Source organism: Diabrotica undecimpunctata, chromosome 8 (genome assembly GCF_040954645.1).
Source record: "Diabrotica undecimpunctata isolate CICGRU chromosome 8, icDiaUnde3, whole genome shotgun sequence".
NCBI classification, from domain to species: domain Eukaryota; kingdom Metazoa; phylum Arthropoda; class Insecta; order Coleoptera; family Chrysomelidae; genus Diabrotica; species Diabrotica undecimpunctata.
Window position 1 is genome coordinate 129,394,494 of NC_092810.1, and position 17,193 is coordinate 129,411,686.

At 32.7% G+C, this 17,193-nt stretch overlaps 1 long non-coding RNA gene across 1 annotated transcript; it reads right to left on the minus strand.

Moving 5' to 3' along the window:
* Positions 1-3,829: 3,829 nt before the first annotated feature.
* Positions 3,830-16,560, minus strand: LOC140448565 (uncharacterized). Its single transcript, XR_011951736.1, has 3 exons — positions 16,384-16,560; positions 16,139-16,283; positions 3,830-4,010 (listed from the first exon to the last, which is right to left on the minus strand). It is a non-coding gene; the product is annotated as an uncharacterized lncRNA (long non-coding RNA).
* Positions 16,561-17,193: the final 633 nt, after the last annotated feature.

Consider the following 17,193-nt stretch of genomic DNA (forward strand, 5'->3'; position numbering starts at 1 on the left):
ATAAAAGCAGAAACTAGACTAACTAACAATATGATTTTTTATACAGAAAGAAATATAATATTAAAAGTATAACATTCGGAACGTATGTTGTCTTAATCAGCGTTCTTCAGTTCACTGGACTTGGGTCATTACCTCATTAAAGCTTAGTTCGTAATTTATGGGTCGATAACTTATATATATATATATATATATATATATATATATATATATATATATATATATATATATATATATATATATATATAATACAAAATTAGTATTTCTTGAGTTTAGATTCAATAAATTATCTTTAATTTTGGAACTACATTTTATTCTCCATAGAAATCAACGTTTCGGCAGGAAAACCTTGCCTTTGTCAAGATTCTAAAATGTACAAGATTTAGAACAAACAGTTATTGTAAAATATATAAAACTTACCAAAACGTAAAACGGGACACTTACATTAATGAATTGACAAGTAAAAGTTGATATCTGATATCTCATGGTTTACTGTCATTAGTGTATAATTATTTTTATTTGGGTGTATCATTGATATTTTTGAAAAAAGTAAAGTGGAGATGTGTTATAGTGTATTTTTATGTATGAGAGAGTAATAAAACAATAAATTATGTATGCAAATCCCTAAACTGTTGATACGGGTGACTCAATGAAAAACAGATATTTGTCAACAAGTTTACAGAAGTATATAGGAAAACAATTTTAAATTGACTATGACCACCAGGTATAAAGGTTGGAGCAGAATAGAATACAATAGTTGTGAGGGTTACTAATCCCTAAATAAGGTTTCCAGTGTCGGAGTGATGGAGGTTAACAGGTACTAATGAATTTGCAAGAAATGTAAGATGTTTATTTTATTGGTTATATATAACCAATAAAAGTTTAATAAGTACCTACCTATTTGCAAAATAAAGTTTAATTCTTTAGATAAAATAAAACGTTTTATTTTATCTGAAATGAGTGCATTCCACGAAGTAAGGGTTTCAACAATCAAACATTTAATTCTTTAATTCCAGGAATCTACGACAGTAATTGACTAGATAATTACCTTCTAAACTTATTCCACAGAAAATGTGATAGTGGGTTTTTCCATTTTGTAGGAAGGTCCAAGTGGCGTATTCAAAATTCTTAATAGTTCACTAAAAGTAGGTACTTCAGTTGCAAGGTGCAGTTTATTGTGTATACTAGTGTTATGGAAAATTTGAAAGTGCCGTGTAAACGCCGAAAAATTGGTCCTTTAACAGTTAATGAAAAAACATTAATATTTAATTGTTTTAAATCATTTACAGACAAACGTTTATATGAAAGTGTTGATGAGACCGTTGAGTTAGTTAGCAGTACACTTGGTGTTGGGAAATCTACGATTTACAGAGTTATTAAAGAAGAGAAATGTGGTAGTTTTCAAATGCCACGTAATGCTCCAGGGAAACCAAAATTTCAAATAGAATATCATTTTAAAGAAGGACTTCGACGGAAAGTGCATGAATTCTTCTTTAGACAAGAATTTCCAACATTGGATAAAGTTCTTGTCTCAGTTCGAGATGATAAGGATTACCCAGAAATGAGTCGAAGTACGTTATGGAAACTTTTAAAAGAAATAGGCTTCCGCTGGAAAAAGAATCCCAGAAAGTCTATTTTATTAGAAAGAAGCGATATTGTCATATGGAGAAGACATTTTCTAAGAACCATAAAGGAAATGAGAAACCAAAAAAGAAAAATATTTTATCTTGATGAAACATGGATCAACGAGGGTCATACACCAAATAAATTTTGGCAGGATGAAACTGTTACAAGTCAAAGGCACGCTTTTGTAAATAACTTATCTACTGGTTTAAACCCACCATCAGGAAAGGGACGCAGGCTGATAATAGTACACATTGGCAGTTCAGACGGTTTTGTTGAAGGTGGTTTATTAACTTTTGAATCAACTCGTACCGGTGACTACCATGAAGACATGAACGCTGATGTCTTTCAAGAATGGTTCGAACAAATGATAGATCTTCTTCCTAAGAACTGTGTAATAGTAATGGATAATGCAAGTTATCACTCCAGACTTATAGAAGGACTGCCCACAACCAAGTGGTTAAAAAAAGACTTGCAGAATTGGCTGAGTTCAAAAAATATTACGTACCATCCCGGATCTATAAGAAAGGAACTTTATTCGTTGTGTGCCCTTCATAAAGAAAAATTTAAAAAATACGAAATTGATGAAATTGCCAAAAATCGTGGAATGACAGTACTTAGATCCCCACCATATCATTGTGAATTAAACCCGATTGAACTGGTATGGGCACAGATAAAGAGTGAAGTTTCAAGAAAAAATACCACTTTTAAAATTCATGATGTTAAACAGTTGTTTTTGGAGGCCGTAAATAATGTAAAACCTGAAAACTGGGAAAAGGCAGTAAATCACACTATTAAAGAAGAGGAAAAAATGTGGAAGCTGGACAATATTACTGATAAAATGATCGAGCCAGTTATTATAAATCTTGGTTCTGAAAGTTCATCTTCTGAATCTGATTTGGATTTGTAACAAGTAGCTGTAAGTTTTATATTAATATTTTTATTCATCTATTTAATATACCTTAGACGGTTTTAAAAACTCTTTTTCTCTTTTGTAATTTTTAAAAATTAAAAAAAATGTGAATTTTTTAAAACCCTTTTTAATGTAGGCCAGTCAGTTCTAATATAGTGTGTGATAAAAGAGGTCACTTTTGTTTACATACACATAACACTTTATAACACTGAAATAATTCATTTATTTTTTACAATTATTCAAAGTAATTTTTCAATTAATCTTGAGCACGCCCATGGAGTGGTCGGAGGTACCAGTTAAAATTATGCTAATTACTCTCTCGTTCATAAAAATAAACTATAAGAGCTTTTTATGGTGTTATATTTATTATTATTTAAATCGGATTGAAATATATTTTATTTAGGTTCTGTGTATCTTTTTTGTCATTGATTGCGTTGGTATTTCTTTGTATTCCTATTGATTCGTATATCTCCCTGTTCTTTTTGTTTTGTTCGATTTTTAAAATTTTGTTTTAAAGTCAAATTTATGCTTCTTCTCATTTTCATGTTTTGTGGGCGCATTGACGTTGTTCTTGTCATATTTGTGAGAACGAATTCTGGATTGAAGTAGTTGACTGGTTTGTCCGATATAGACACCTTCAAAGTTAATACATGGTATCTCGTAAACAACATGTGATTTTTTGAGTTTTGGAGTTTGTGTTTTTAGTTAAGTGAAATATTTGTTTAAAAGGTTATTGCCTTTGTGGGCCGCTGTTATGTTATGTTTGGCTAAAAGATTTGTTAATTGTTCGGATAAATCTTTTATATATGGAAGAGTTGTATAAGTAGTTGTTGCTTTTTTTATTGCAGTTGGTCTGTATTCTGGATCTGTTAGCTTTATATCGGAGATATACCGGAGAATTTTTCTTTTACTCTGTAAAACCTGTAATTTAGTACCAAACTTTTTAAACATAAATACAAGCCATATCAATTTTACTTCTGTAAACCTTACAGGTAAATTCGAGACAAATGTTTTTAATTTGTTTGTGAAACAAGTTTTAAATTACTTATCACTCACATTACCTCATTAAAAAATTGACCAACTTTTTTTTTGTAATAGTCTCTATTTGCTAAGGTATTGAAATGATATTTATTTAACTGTTGTCTTTATTCAATTTATAATGTCTTTATTAAAAGGTTCTTATTTTAATTTATTAAAAAGCACGATAACTTATATTAATTTATTTAACTACTCAATAATACATAATTTATTTTATACGAACACTACAATTAAAATCGCGGGCGCGAGTCATCAGATTTAACTGTCCCTTCCAAATAAAATGTCCTGTTAATATATGCCAGTGCCGTTAAGCTAGAACCATCGACAGCCTTCTCGACTAGCGGCGAAATTATAACGGTAAAGGCAAACGGGTATTTTCACATCGGTTCGACCGTTTTCTGGAAAGTCCGTTCAGGTAAATAGAAGCCTCTCGTAAAATCTAAAACATAAACATGTGAATAAAAACATGTTTACAGGTTAAAACTATGACTCATATTTTTACGTAACAGTATTTTATAATCTATTTGAATAATATTTTTGGGTATCAGTCTTTTTTTTTTGTGAATTTTGAAAGATTTTTTTGTGGCCTAAGGTTTGTGCCACGCGGCCCAAAGAATTTATATTGCTTCTACAGGGCCATGTGGTACATACGTTGTGCCATGGCACTGCCTGGTATTCAAGGACAAAGTAACCGTCTCGAGAATCAAGCGACTCGTGCAAGCCAGTCTGTTGTTATAGGTAATGGATTTTGACAAGAGCTATGACCTTATAAATAACAAGGAAACTTGTGTACTGCATCGGCATGACTCATAGCTCTTGTCAAAATCCATTTCCTTTAGCTCCTTAGATGAACAGAGTTTTTGAGAATAGCAGCGTACGAGGATAGATTGATATTAAACTAGCCTTTAATAGATGGCGCTACTTGATACCGAATTGGTTTCGCTGTTGACATTTGCCATTCATGCCATGACGTCTGTCAAAATTTTAGGTTTTAAAAACAATTAGTTTGGTTTTTACAGCCATCAAAAGCAAGCAAATTTTGTGTTTTCGGAGAAATGGAAAAAGTCGAGTATCGTTCGGTGATTAAGTTCCTCCACAAAAAGGGTAAAACGAATGTGCAAATCAAAGTCGACCTGGACGAAGTTTATGGTGAGGTTGCATCCTCGTTAGCAACAGTAAAATTTTGGAAAGCTGAATTTGTTTGTGGTTGTACGAGTGTTTTTAATGATGAGCGTCCCGGGAGGCCAAATGAAGTCACCACGCCGAAAATGATCAACAAAGTCCATGACATTATTATGGCATATCGTCGAATTAAGCTCCGCGAGTTAATAGAAGTCCTGAACATTTCCTACTAACGCGTACACAACATCATTCACCATCATTTCGACATGAAAAAGCTATCCGCGCGATGGGTGCCTCGTTTGCTGACAATCGGTCAAATGTAAAAACGTGTGACCACTTCGGAGACGTTTTGGCCATGATATAGCGCGATCCGAAGGATTTTTGGCCGATTTATCACCATTGATGAAATCTGGGTGCATTATTACACACCGGAAACCAAAGAACAGTCGAAACAGTGGCGGAAACGCGGCGAGAAGGCAAAGAGTGCACATTCGGCCAGCAAAGTGATGGCGACTGTTTTCTGCAATGCGAAGCACATCATCCACATCGACTACTTGGAAAAAGGAAAAACAGTTAATGGTGAGTACTACGCAGCATTATTGAATCGATTCGATGCCGAATTACGTCGAAAACGCCCCGGTTTGGAACGCAAGAAAGTGCTCTTTCACCAAGACAATGCACCGGCTCACCGATCGGCCGTCGCCATGGCAAAATTACACGAATTGGGCTATGAATTGGTTGAACACCCACCGTATTCCACCTGTTTCCAAACCTAAAAAAATGGCTCGGAGGACGCCGTTTCGCAACAACTGATGAAGTCATCGCTGAAACTTCGGCCTATTTTGAAGAGCTCGAGCAAATGTACTATTCGGATTGGATAAAAAAAATAGAACATCGTCTTACTATGTGTATCGAGGTAAAAAGGGATTATCTTGAGAAATAAATCGATTTAATTCCAAAAAACTTGTTTTTTCTATCAAAGGCTAGTTTTATATCAATCCACCCTTGTAGTAAAGTGAATGTAAACAAGGTGTGCGCACAATTGGAGATTACGAAAAAGGGCAGAAACACATTTTACAGTTGTGGGATGAACTAATATCGATGAGGAAATTGATTCTGTAATAATAGGTGATGTTTATTCGTGTGATGCTTACTGTCCTAGTTCACAAGCTTCTAGTGACTCGGAACATGAAAATAGCGATGTAAGTGTAGTTTTTGTCCAAAAAAAAAAACGTAAATTATGTCAAAAAGTAAATGTTGCAATAGATTCCGGAGCATCTTCAAGCAAATCAAATAGTTTATCTGCCTCCAATGATGTTGGAGATTTGCTGATTAGATCACAAACAGGGTCAGATAATATCCATTCAAATTTACAAAATGTAGACAATGTTATTAAATACTTAATTTCCCAGTACAGAGCTGAAAGTGACCCAGGAAATAGAAGTAATCATCAAGATGACCTAATTGACTTGAATAACTTACATTGGAACCCTGTTAACGGATCATCTTTTAAAGATTTTGACTTTGATGGAAAAGATGCAGGAGTTAGCATCGATCTATTATTTTTCTGTAAGGTTAGCTGTCTTTTAGTGACAGATATACTTTGAATTTTTTAGATTTTATTTAATATCTGTATTTAGTTATTTTTCATATAGTATTTGTGGCGTTAGTTCCGTGACACTCGCTTCAGAATTTTAGAAATTAGTAAAATACAATGCCAGTATAGCTGCTTCGCATCAAAAAACTATTATTAAACCAGTATGAGATACACTTTAAATATATCTAACAGTTTCACATTTTTCGAAACGTTTTACTTTTTTGGTATCAACCGCTAAAAATTATATATAAATTAAATGTCCTCACTAATTTTATAAAAATAAAACAACACAATTTTATACTTTATATTATCATTTTTTATTCACACCTACTCATTAACGAAAAACATTTTGCACGCTTTCAAGGACTTACTTTTGTCGTATTCCTGCCTTTATATCGATCCATTTCGTTCCCTCGCGTTCATTATTTATGTACATTATTTTACAATATTGACAGCTTTTCCGAAAAACGGTTTGTCTGTATCAGAAATGGAAAAGATAAATATTCAAAGAACGTATTTAAAAGAAAAAAAAATGTGTGAAAACATTTTTTCAATGACTCAAATCAAACGAGATTGTCTGCTTGGACAAACAAAATAAAATTAATTTAAACCATTTCCAGTCACCAAAATTCAAAAAATGATCTCTTCAGATTGACAAAAGAACACAAAAAGGTGCAATATTTATTTTATCATTCCTTAACTTGTATTTAATACTTTATTGTCAGTTAAGTCCTGGAAAGTGGACTCAGTCTGTGGTGAGAGTAGCGACGGGTGAATCAAGTAGCTCAGAAACAATTATCACAATTGCAGCACATGGAATAAAAGAGCGCTACCACACTCGGAATAAACCGAGGCTGGCTGGCTAAAACTATGGAATAAGTTTACGAAATTAACTATAAAATATCCTAACCATGCTGCAGACAGGCAAAATATAACGTGCTTTCCAGAAACTGCACAAGTAAAACGAATACATAGAACCTGTTCAGGATATCAGATTTAAAGGGCATAGATGCATGAATATAAAAGGCTATAGTTTTTTTTGTTTTTATAGATGGGGGCTTTGGAATCTTCAAAAGACGTCTCAGGAGGATTCGCAGGGTTCGCTCTTTGTAGTCCTGGTGATAGTTCCCGAGGTATAGTTGCCAACAAATTATTGCAGAAAACCTCATCTTAAGTTTAATAAAAAGTCGTTTGGATTTGAGAGGTGTCGGTAAGTTTCAAAAGGTATCTACTATAAACAAATGAACCAAAATATAGGACTATTTATTTATAGTTATATCTGCTACTTGCTTTTGTTAGTAATCCCATTAAATACAAACGACTTCATAATGATATGCAGATAATAAATTCTACAATAATTTGGTGACGACTATACTTTAAAACGCCCTTTCGTCGTCGAGTATACGTCCAACGTCTACTTGCTAAATCAAACCCTCTTCTGTCATCCAGCGATCCGGAAGCGATATGGCCGCTGTGAGGTAAAGCATCAACTTCCGAAGCACTTCCTCTATTATCCACCAACTCTCAGCAAGGAGACTCTCTGTCACGTTTCCCTGTCATTTTTAAAGGAATCATGTTCCAGGTAGCGCGTAGAAGACCCTCATCGCTCCTAGTATGGCATCACTCCCAACCTGGCATTTCCTCCTACCTCACAGTCTGACTCACACACAGTCGAACTTATACAGTCAACTTATCGCATCTTTCCATCTTACCTTTGCCGTTGGTCCAGTTGTTTTTCTTCCTCAAGCTCTGCGGCTTAAAAACCATCCTTACAATTTTGCAACTAACCTTATGAGGCCACTACCAAATCCAAGACTAAAGTGACACACTCCAAGTGATCTTTCAACAAGATTTCTAAACTAATTTATTTTATATTTTTGTGTAGATCATAACTTTACAAATAATTTTTGTTAAAATTAAAATATAATAGAAAATTGTCATGGAACAACTTCTTACATAATTACACAATTTACTTATTGTAATTGTTTGGGAAAGTATTTAGTATTTATCTACATATTTTGCTTTAACATTTTTATTACTGCATTATAATATGAGCTTATTTAATTATAAACTCTAATTACTTATTTACTTTAAAAGATTACGGTATATTTTTTAAATTCTCATCTTTAAACTGGCTGATTTGTTTTAAAGTTCAAAAAAATACACTTGTTGTTAATTGCTTCGAAAGCACAGAAAACGCTTGAAAATATCAAATTCATTTGAATGATCGCGTTTTAAAAGAGCAATACAGTAGCATTGATTTATGATGGTACACTGGCCCCACTAACCTTCGACCCACCTAAGAAGGTTTTGTCCATATCAAGAGACGCAGAGATTGTAAAAACATCGGGGTGTGCACTTTTCCAATTTGACCAGGATGCACACGTTCCCCGCGTCGCGACCTGCGACCCTGATTTTCTACCCTGCCAATTAACACACTTTAACAATTGGCAAGTGCTTTCTTTGTACAGATAACATTAATGAGTTATGCCGGGTATTTTTTCTGATTTTCAATCAATTGCTAATTTTATTCACAATCAGATATTGCATGTTTTGTTATTTTTTAATAATAACCCTTAAGTACTAACGCCCCGTCTCTCAGACGGCATCGCTTGTAGAAAGTGGGATATCTCCCTACCTAAAAATTTTTAAAGGTCGTCCGTTTATGATTTTTCGAGTTGAGTTGTTATTTATTAGTATTGAGATCGGCAGTTTGCTGCAGGTTGTTATTCCAAAGATATTTAGATTCAAAGTGTGATTTCCGTCTAATAGTGTTCGTATTTATTTACTATTTACCTGAAAATGGATGAGGGACCTAGTACGTCAAAAAAGGTCAAACATGGGGATAAAAACTATGAGGAAACTCTTTTGAAATGATTTAATGAGGTAGATGACGACATAAGCGAAGTTGAATCAATTTATGATGGAAATGTTGCTATTGGCAGCGATCACGAAACGGAATTGGAAATAGAGGGTAAGTCCAATCTCTTGGTATTATGTATGTATTGTACTAAAGTTCGGTGTTACTGTAGTCTGCGGTCTACCTCGAGGGTGCGATCTACCTGATGCACAAAATATTGAAATCAAAAAATCAAAAATCAAAAGCAAAAATCTTGTAGAAAAAATTATTTATTCACAAGTAATAAACATTTGGATCAAAATCAATGTAAAATAAAATGAAAGTGAATCTACCAGGCCATGTGATTTGAAAAGAGGGGTTCATATTTGTGCATACCCTGAGAAAAGATTAGGGTATTATTTGCATATTAGTAAAGAAACTAAATTTGTATAGTTTATTTTATATTTCTAAATAATAGTAGTATAAATGTTTATTGTACTTAGCAATAAACAGTTCGTCTACAAAGCTGCCTTGCATTATTGTTTGCAAACCCTTCTGAGAGAAGAATATGGTGATTAGCCGCACATGTATACAATACCAACAAAAACAATCTTTACAAATTGAATAAAACGCATAATGTAGAAGAATTATTTATTGAAAGTATTGATTTGTAAAATTAAAATAGAAATTCTTATGATTTATGCGTTTTATTCACTTTGCAAAGATTTTTTTGTCGAATACAGCGTAGACACCGTATCCCTGGGTAGACCGTAAGTTATAGTAGAAACGCGACGGTAGACCGCATAGTATAGCATTACCTAAAGATCTCTTTTTAGTTTCAGAAAATGAAAATGAGGTAGAAAAGGCTTATACAGAAGATAATGTTGACCAAAGCAGTGAAGAAGATGATCTAGAGGAGACAAGGAATGATTTCTATGGTAGAAATAGATACAAATGGTCAAAAAAATCCTCCCACTTCAAATAGAGGCCGGCGTCCACAGAAGAATATAGTTGTACAGTTATCTGGATTACGCTTTGCAGCTGAAATTGGAGATAGTGCAGACTCTTTGCAGGTTTGTAAGTTATTATTCAGGAATAATATAAAATAATTCTTAGTTGGACTAATGTGAAAATAGGCAGAGAAAGAGCAAGTACAAAAATCAAAATTCGCCTTCTCTCAAAGACCTTGACATGACAGAACTTCACGCATTTTTGGGATTTTTAGCATTTACATGCTTATTTAAATCAAACAATGAAAACTTAGATACTATTTTTGCTATTAATGGAACTGGTAGAGAAATAATAAGATGCATTATGTCAAAAGAGAGATGTGCGTTCCTTTTATCATGTTTGCGATTTGACAAACCCGAAGACAAAAATGAGAAAACAGTGTTAGATCCAAAAGCACCGATTTCAGAAATTTTTAGTAAATTTATTAACAACTGTCAGGCATGCTATACGATAGGAACTTCAACCTGTATTGATGAAATGCTAGTGGAATTCAGAAGTCGATGTCGCTTCAAAATATACATACCGAGTAAGCCCGTAAAATATGGTATAAAAACTAGCTACTTATTCAATGCTTATATATATACGAGAAAAAATTCTGACGGTACTGGACTTACAGAGGAACAGAAAAGATATAGTAAGCCGACACAGGCTGTTATGCGCTTAACTACTCCTCTCTATGGGACTAACAGATCTATAACCTTTGACAACTGGTTTACATCTATAGAGCTGGTAGAGGTATTGAGGTCTAACTTGCATTGGAACTCTTCGCAAGAATCGCAAAGAAATTCCTCCTATCTTCTTACCCACCAGACGACGAGAAGTGGGAACGGCAATTTACGGTTTTGCAAAACACATTACTTTACTTTCACACACAACACATAAAAATAAAGCCGTAATTTTGGTATCATCACCTCATCATGCAGCCACCGAGGATACAGACACTAAAAAACTACACATAATAGTGGATTATAATTCAACAAAGGGTGGTGTCGATTCAATTGACGACAATTGACGACAAGCAGTCGTCGAACTCGCCGTTGGCCTATGGCTATATTTTTCAGAATGTTTGATATAGAGATAAGTACAGTAAATGCTTATACTTTTTATGAGTCTTTTAAAAATAATACTCATTTAGGAAGGCCCAATTTTATTGAAAAACTGGCATTTCAACTTATCCAACTTCAGCTAAACAAAAGACTAGAAAGTTCCTCTTTACCTAGAAAACTAAAGTTGAGCATATGCGAGATACTGAGTATAGATGAACCTCAACGGCGTCCAGAAGAGTAGAAAAATTAGAAAAAAGAAAGGACTGTTCTTACTGTCACTATAAAAAGAAAAGAAGAACAGCTCATCTATGCTTTAATTGTCAAAAACCAATTTGCTTGGAATATGCGAACAAGATTTGTTTGGAGTGCGCTACACTCTACCAACATTAGTTACAGTCAGTTTTTTTTTGTGTTAACATTTTTTAAAAATCTTATTATTTGAATATTTCTTACCCTTTGCTTAACCCCATTTAAAAATTTTTTCAAGATTCTTTAATTTGTTTAATTTTTATCACACTTTTTTTCAGGCGTAAAAATGTACACAAAAAATCGATCAATTCTTGTTATAATGTTTTTTATTTTAATAAATACAGATAAACTATATTAATTACTGTGTTTTTTACATAACTAATACTTTCAGTAAGTCATCGCAATATTTTTTTGCATTAAAATATTTAACAAAAAAAAATATCCACTAAAATGTTAAACCCGTCTGTCAGGCGGTTAGTTAGTGTTTACGCCATTGATTTAAGATCTTAGTACTTAAGGGTTAAACCATCTAAGTCAATATATTTTAGATAAACAGTAATATTATTAGTAAATAAAGATAACAGAAGAAGATTTTTATGTGGTAGATGAGATAGGGATGTTAGAATAAAAGAGAAAAGTGCAAAAACTAATTAATTTTATTCTGCCAAAATTTTCAATTGAAACTGTGAACAACATTGAAAACTACTCGTTCAGCGCGAAATAAAATAGTGTTTCTATTACGAAACATGCCTAGAGTGCCGGAGAGTGAACAGTTTGGCACATTAAAATGGAATACAAAAAATTACTTACGCGAAAAATATACGATCAGGAATATAGTTTTATTTCCAGGAGCAGCCATCGATTTAAATTTGGATCCTTTCCAGAAAAACGGTTAAGTATCCGAGTGCAGAAAGCTACATCAAAAATTAAAACATAAATGAGTCTATTCAACTTAGACGGAGCTTTCCAGCACTTTTATATAAAAGTTATGGTTCAGGAGATTCAAAATATTAATTTCTAGCAAATAATCCAATAGTCCAGGGAAATAAATTTTTCTCAGGACATATCAATATCCAGGTATTTGACGTGTTTTTCTGATAATATACAGAAAGAAGGGGGTATAGTGGGGTATCTAATGCCCGTATTTATAGTCGGTACTCAAGCTTTTCATCTCAAGCACGAAAATTAGGGATTTTGGGTAAAAGAAGATTCTGTCAATTATTATTGTTTTGTATAAAACTTAATGAGGTCGCTGGTTAAATGATAATAGATAAATAATTATAAAGTTAAAAATGCAGTATTTTATTAAAAATAGCAAATATAACGGTCAATAAATTAGGAAATTAACTGGTCTTACTCATTATTGATGTTTGTACAAAGAATATAGACTTACCCTTTGAAATATTGGAATCGTATCCAAGGAAATCTCGTTGGTACCGCGTCGGGGCGCCGGCCGACGCTCGATGGCGAAAACCTATCACACGAGGTCCGTTTAGTTCGATGCCTTGAGATGAAGTGTCTTGAGTTGAGACTTAAGACGGTCAGAAAAGAACCTCCTAACCGTTGCGTGTGGTCTGTATACCAAGAGGGTACACCAATAAATCACTCTATTGTGTTGCGATAATTGTTCTGGTAATACGAACCGTACGCTTGTTTCTATATTGGCGACACAAAAGAAGTCAAATTCTTCGTACTTAAAACGCAATAGATGAGACAACCAGTTTTTACAGGAAGCAATATATTTTACCAAAGTCGTTAGAATAGTATTGAATTAGATAACATTACAGTACCGTAACAGAAAAATATTAAATGTAAAAATAAGAAAGAAATAGTACATACTTTCCCAAACAATTATCATTGTCACTAAACTTTATTTAAATATTTTTAGCGCCAAATTTAGCTTTGTTAAAGAAGAGGCATGTTGTGTATTAAAAAAAAATTAATTTTTAATGAATTATTTTAAGGTATGTAATATATTATAAAAAATATGCATTCGAGAGAATAAATTTTCATTATGGAGATTTTTAAATGAGCAGAAATTGTACTAAATATGCAGTGTATTCAACAAAAGGAAAGGTGTTTTTAATCCAGCTGGTAAAGGAAAATAATACTGTAGAGAATAAAAGGACAGACGGTGCTTTCTTAATGAAAAAAGAAGGGTTGGGAGTACATTACGAGCATATTATAAAACTGCCAGTCTGAGGTAGATATATTAAGGACTACAGAACAGCTACGAAAATTGTAAAACAAATTGAAACAGAGGTAAAATACTTTTATATATTTAAGCTTAATTTTTATCGTAGAAAATGCAGAGAAACAACAACATGCCGGCTGCAGGTGGTGGTCCTTTGCAAAAGCTTGATGTAGTGCTGGAGTTTGTGAAAGGTGCTGTTCCTGACATATATGTAAGCATTGACTGTCCTTGGGACAACACAGAAGTATATAGAAGAGGTAAATATACTACATATTCATAGTATAATTGTAGGACAAAAGGAGGCCTACCAGCTAGGAGGACATGAAAGTTTAATTACTGTAACATCAGAAGTATCTAACTCCCTCCATTGCTTTTTCAGTTTAAAATAAGAAAATATGAAAAGAACAAAGAAAAAAACATTGAAACACGTATGACCTTTATCGACTTAGAGAAAGCATACGATAGCGTGCCCAGGAAACAACTATGGGAAGCAATGAGAAGAATGTGCGTTAGAGAGAAATGGGTGAATATAACACAAAGACTGTATAAAGAAACACAAGTGCAAATAAAGTTAGGTAATGAAATTACAAAAACAATCACCGCAACAAAAGGCCTCAAACAGGGATGTGGTCTCTCACCTACACTTTTTAACATATATATATATATATATATATATATATATATATATATATATATATATATATATATATATATATATATATAGATCAGGCTTTGAAAAGATGGTATAGAAAATGCGGAACAATGGGCATACCAGTACAAGATAATATATTACATTCACTACTTTTCGCAGATGATCAAGTCATTTTTGCACAAAACAGGGAGGATATGGAATATATGATAAGGAAATTAAAGGAAGAATATGAACTTTGGGGACTCAAGATAAATATGTGCAAGACCGAATACTTATGTATTGGACCCGAGGTTGCAGATTTGAACTTAAGTTTAGAAGAAGAGACTATTAAGAGTTGTAAGGCGTTTAAGTATTAAGGGTCAATGATTAGCCGAGATGGTACTTGTATGAAAGATATAGAAATGAAAATATCACGGGGAAAACAAGCCACAAGAGCACTTCATGGAGTGATATGGAACAACACACTAACCAAAGAAAAAAAAGGATCTTTCAAAGCATAGTGATGAATATTACCCTATATGGAGCGGAAGTATGGCGAATGACAACAACGATACGAAATAAAATAAGAACAGTTGAACTGGACTTTATGAGAAGATGTCTACAAATCACAAGAGCGGATGGAATAAGAGCGGAGGAAATATGAAACAGAATGGAAGTAAAATGCTCAATTACAAAAAAGTTGGAAAACAGAGCCCTGCAGTGGTACGGTCATGTACAAAGAATGCCAGATTATGTGGCCGAAAAGAATATTAAACTGGGACCCGCCGGGAAGAAGACGGAGAGGAAGACCTGCTACAAGATGGAAAACATACGTCGGAAATGCTATGATAGATAGAGACCTCAGAGAAGGTGACTGGGAGAATAGAGTGCAGTGGAGGACGAGAACGGCGAACTCATAATGGGAAAAGCCGAAGAAGAAGAAGAAGAAATAAGAAAATAAAGAGTTGTTATGTATGATAATTTTGAGAAATCTTACCTGTACATTTAATAATAATTTGAAGTAATACTTGTAATATGACACCCGTTTGTAATAACCAACACTCCAACTACTATGAGGGTAGTGGCTATTATAACTGCGAATAAAAAACATTCCCAAAAAAAAGGTTTAAATTAATTCAAAGGTTAATGGTAATCTATAGTTATGGAGTTTTAAAACAATCATTTATATATAACTATTCTTATTTTGTACTTATTGTATTTAAGGTTATACATATTATATTGAAAACTGTTAAAAATTCTAAATGTAAATGCTAGTTGTGGATATTTTTTGTGATTTTGTTTTTAATGTATACTATGGTGTTTGTAAAGGGATTATTATATTATTTTATATTTAACAAGTCTGATATTATTCCATTTTTTAGTTTTATTTTATTTTTATTTATATGAATTGTTACTTTCAAATTTACTTATTGTGAAGGTTTATAAATATACTTTTAAATATTAATAAACTGGTAAACATTTTTACCAGTACCTCTCCTACCAAGTAATGTAGTGCCAATAAGCCCCCTTTTTTAAAGTTTTATATATGTTTTGCCCTTTTAATTGTGTTCTGTTTGTCCCTAATTGTGTTTTAGTTTTATAATTTTAACATTTGACGTCACAATTCTTTGCCTAACAGAAACTAAATGCTTTTTATCCAAAAGTTGATAATTACAAGTCAAAAGAAATTGCACACCCACAAAACAGCACAACTACTTTCATTCATTGTCATATAACTGTCCTCTTTCTGTCAAAATTTCAATCATTTAACACACATTTCAAAAATATATCTCTTTAATAAATATAAATAACTTTAATAATTTAAATAATATAAAACATCACTCTTTCATTCAACAAATAATAATATGTATACCTTACTCCTATATCATCTGTTAACATCTCTCCCCTCAAGAAAATTCCTCGTTAATTGTCAACAATACAGGATAGTTTGAACTATGTATCACCAATCATTATATAAAAATTCTTGTACCGGCATCATTAAATTTACTTTGTACCGCTTGACCTGAAGATGATTTGCAAATTTTAGAAAGTGAAACCGGTCGTTTTGGGTAGTAAAATTTATTATTATTATTAAAATTTATTATCTAATTTATTTCTTTTACCTATTTATAATAAAAAAACTTTTTGCTGGTTGCTTGATGCTGTTAAGAGATAGCTTTTGACCAGAATTTAGTAGGCCTATTATTTATTCCTTTTTATGATTTGTTCGTCTATTTCTGTCAATTCATCACGGTTTTCACTGTATAACAACACACGTGTAAAATATTTTAACAAAAGTTAACTGTATGTAATATATTCTAGGAAACTTACAATTACTTAAAGGACCCTAGTTAATAATAATCTTGGTGTTGAGATATCCTATCCTTATCTACTAATTATCCACATTATATTTTGAGAGCATTCAAACAAACAAACTATAGTTGAGATAAACAAACAATATAGATTATCTCCTTGGGGTACAAAATAATTTCCTAACCGATCGAGTGTTCGGGAATTACAAACACTCTCTATGTTTTGTGGTTATTAAGGCGAAACTAACATTATTCTGAACGAACAAATAATACAAGGCGTTATAATGTGAATCAAATAAAATAAACAAAATAGAGAAAGATTTTCTGATACAAAAGAATTTAGAAGTCGCCTCGTATTTCTGTGAGACTATGTAAAAATATACAGTGTGTCCGTAAAGTATGGAATAAATTCGATATTTCCTAAATGAAGCCTTTTTAAAAAAATCAAAAACACGTCGATTTTTAAATTTAATGTTCAGTGATGACGTCATCGGCTCTTTTTTCTAAATGTAACACCCTGTATTTTAGGACATTTTTAAATCGATAAAAATGAGCTGATTTCAAAAAACTATAATACTCGGGTCTAATTGATATAATTTGAAAGATATGCGCTTAGAAAAT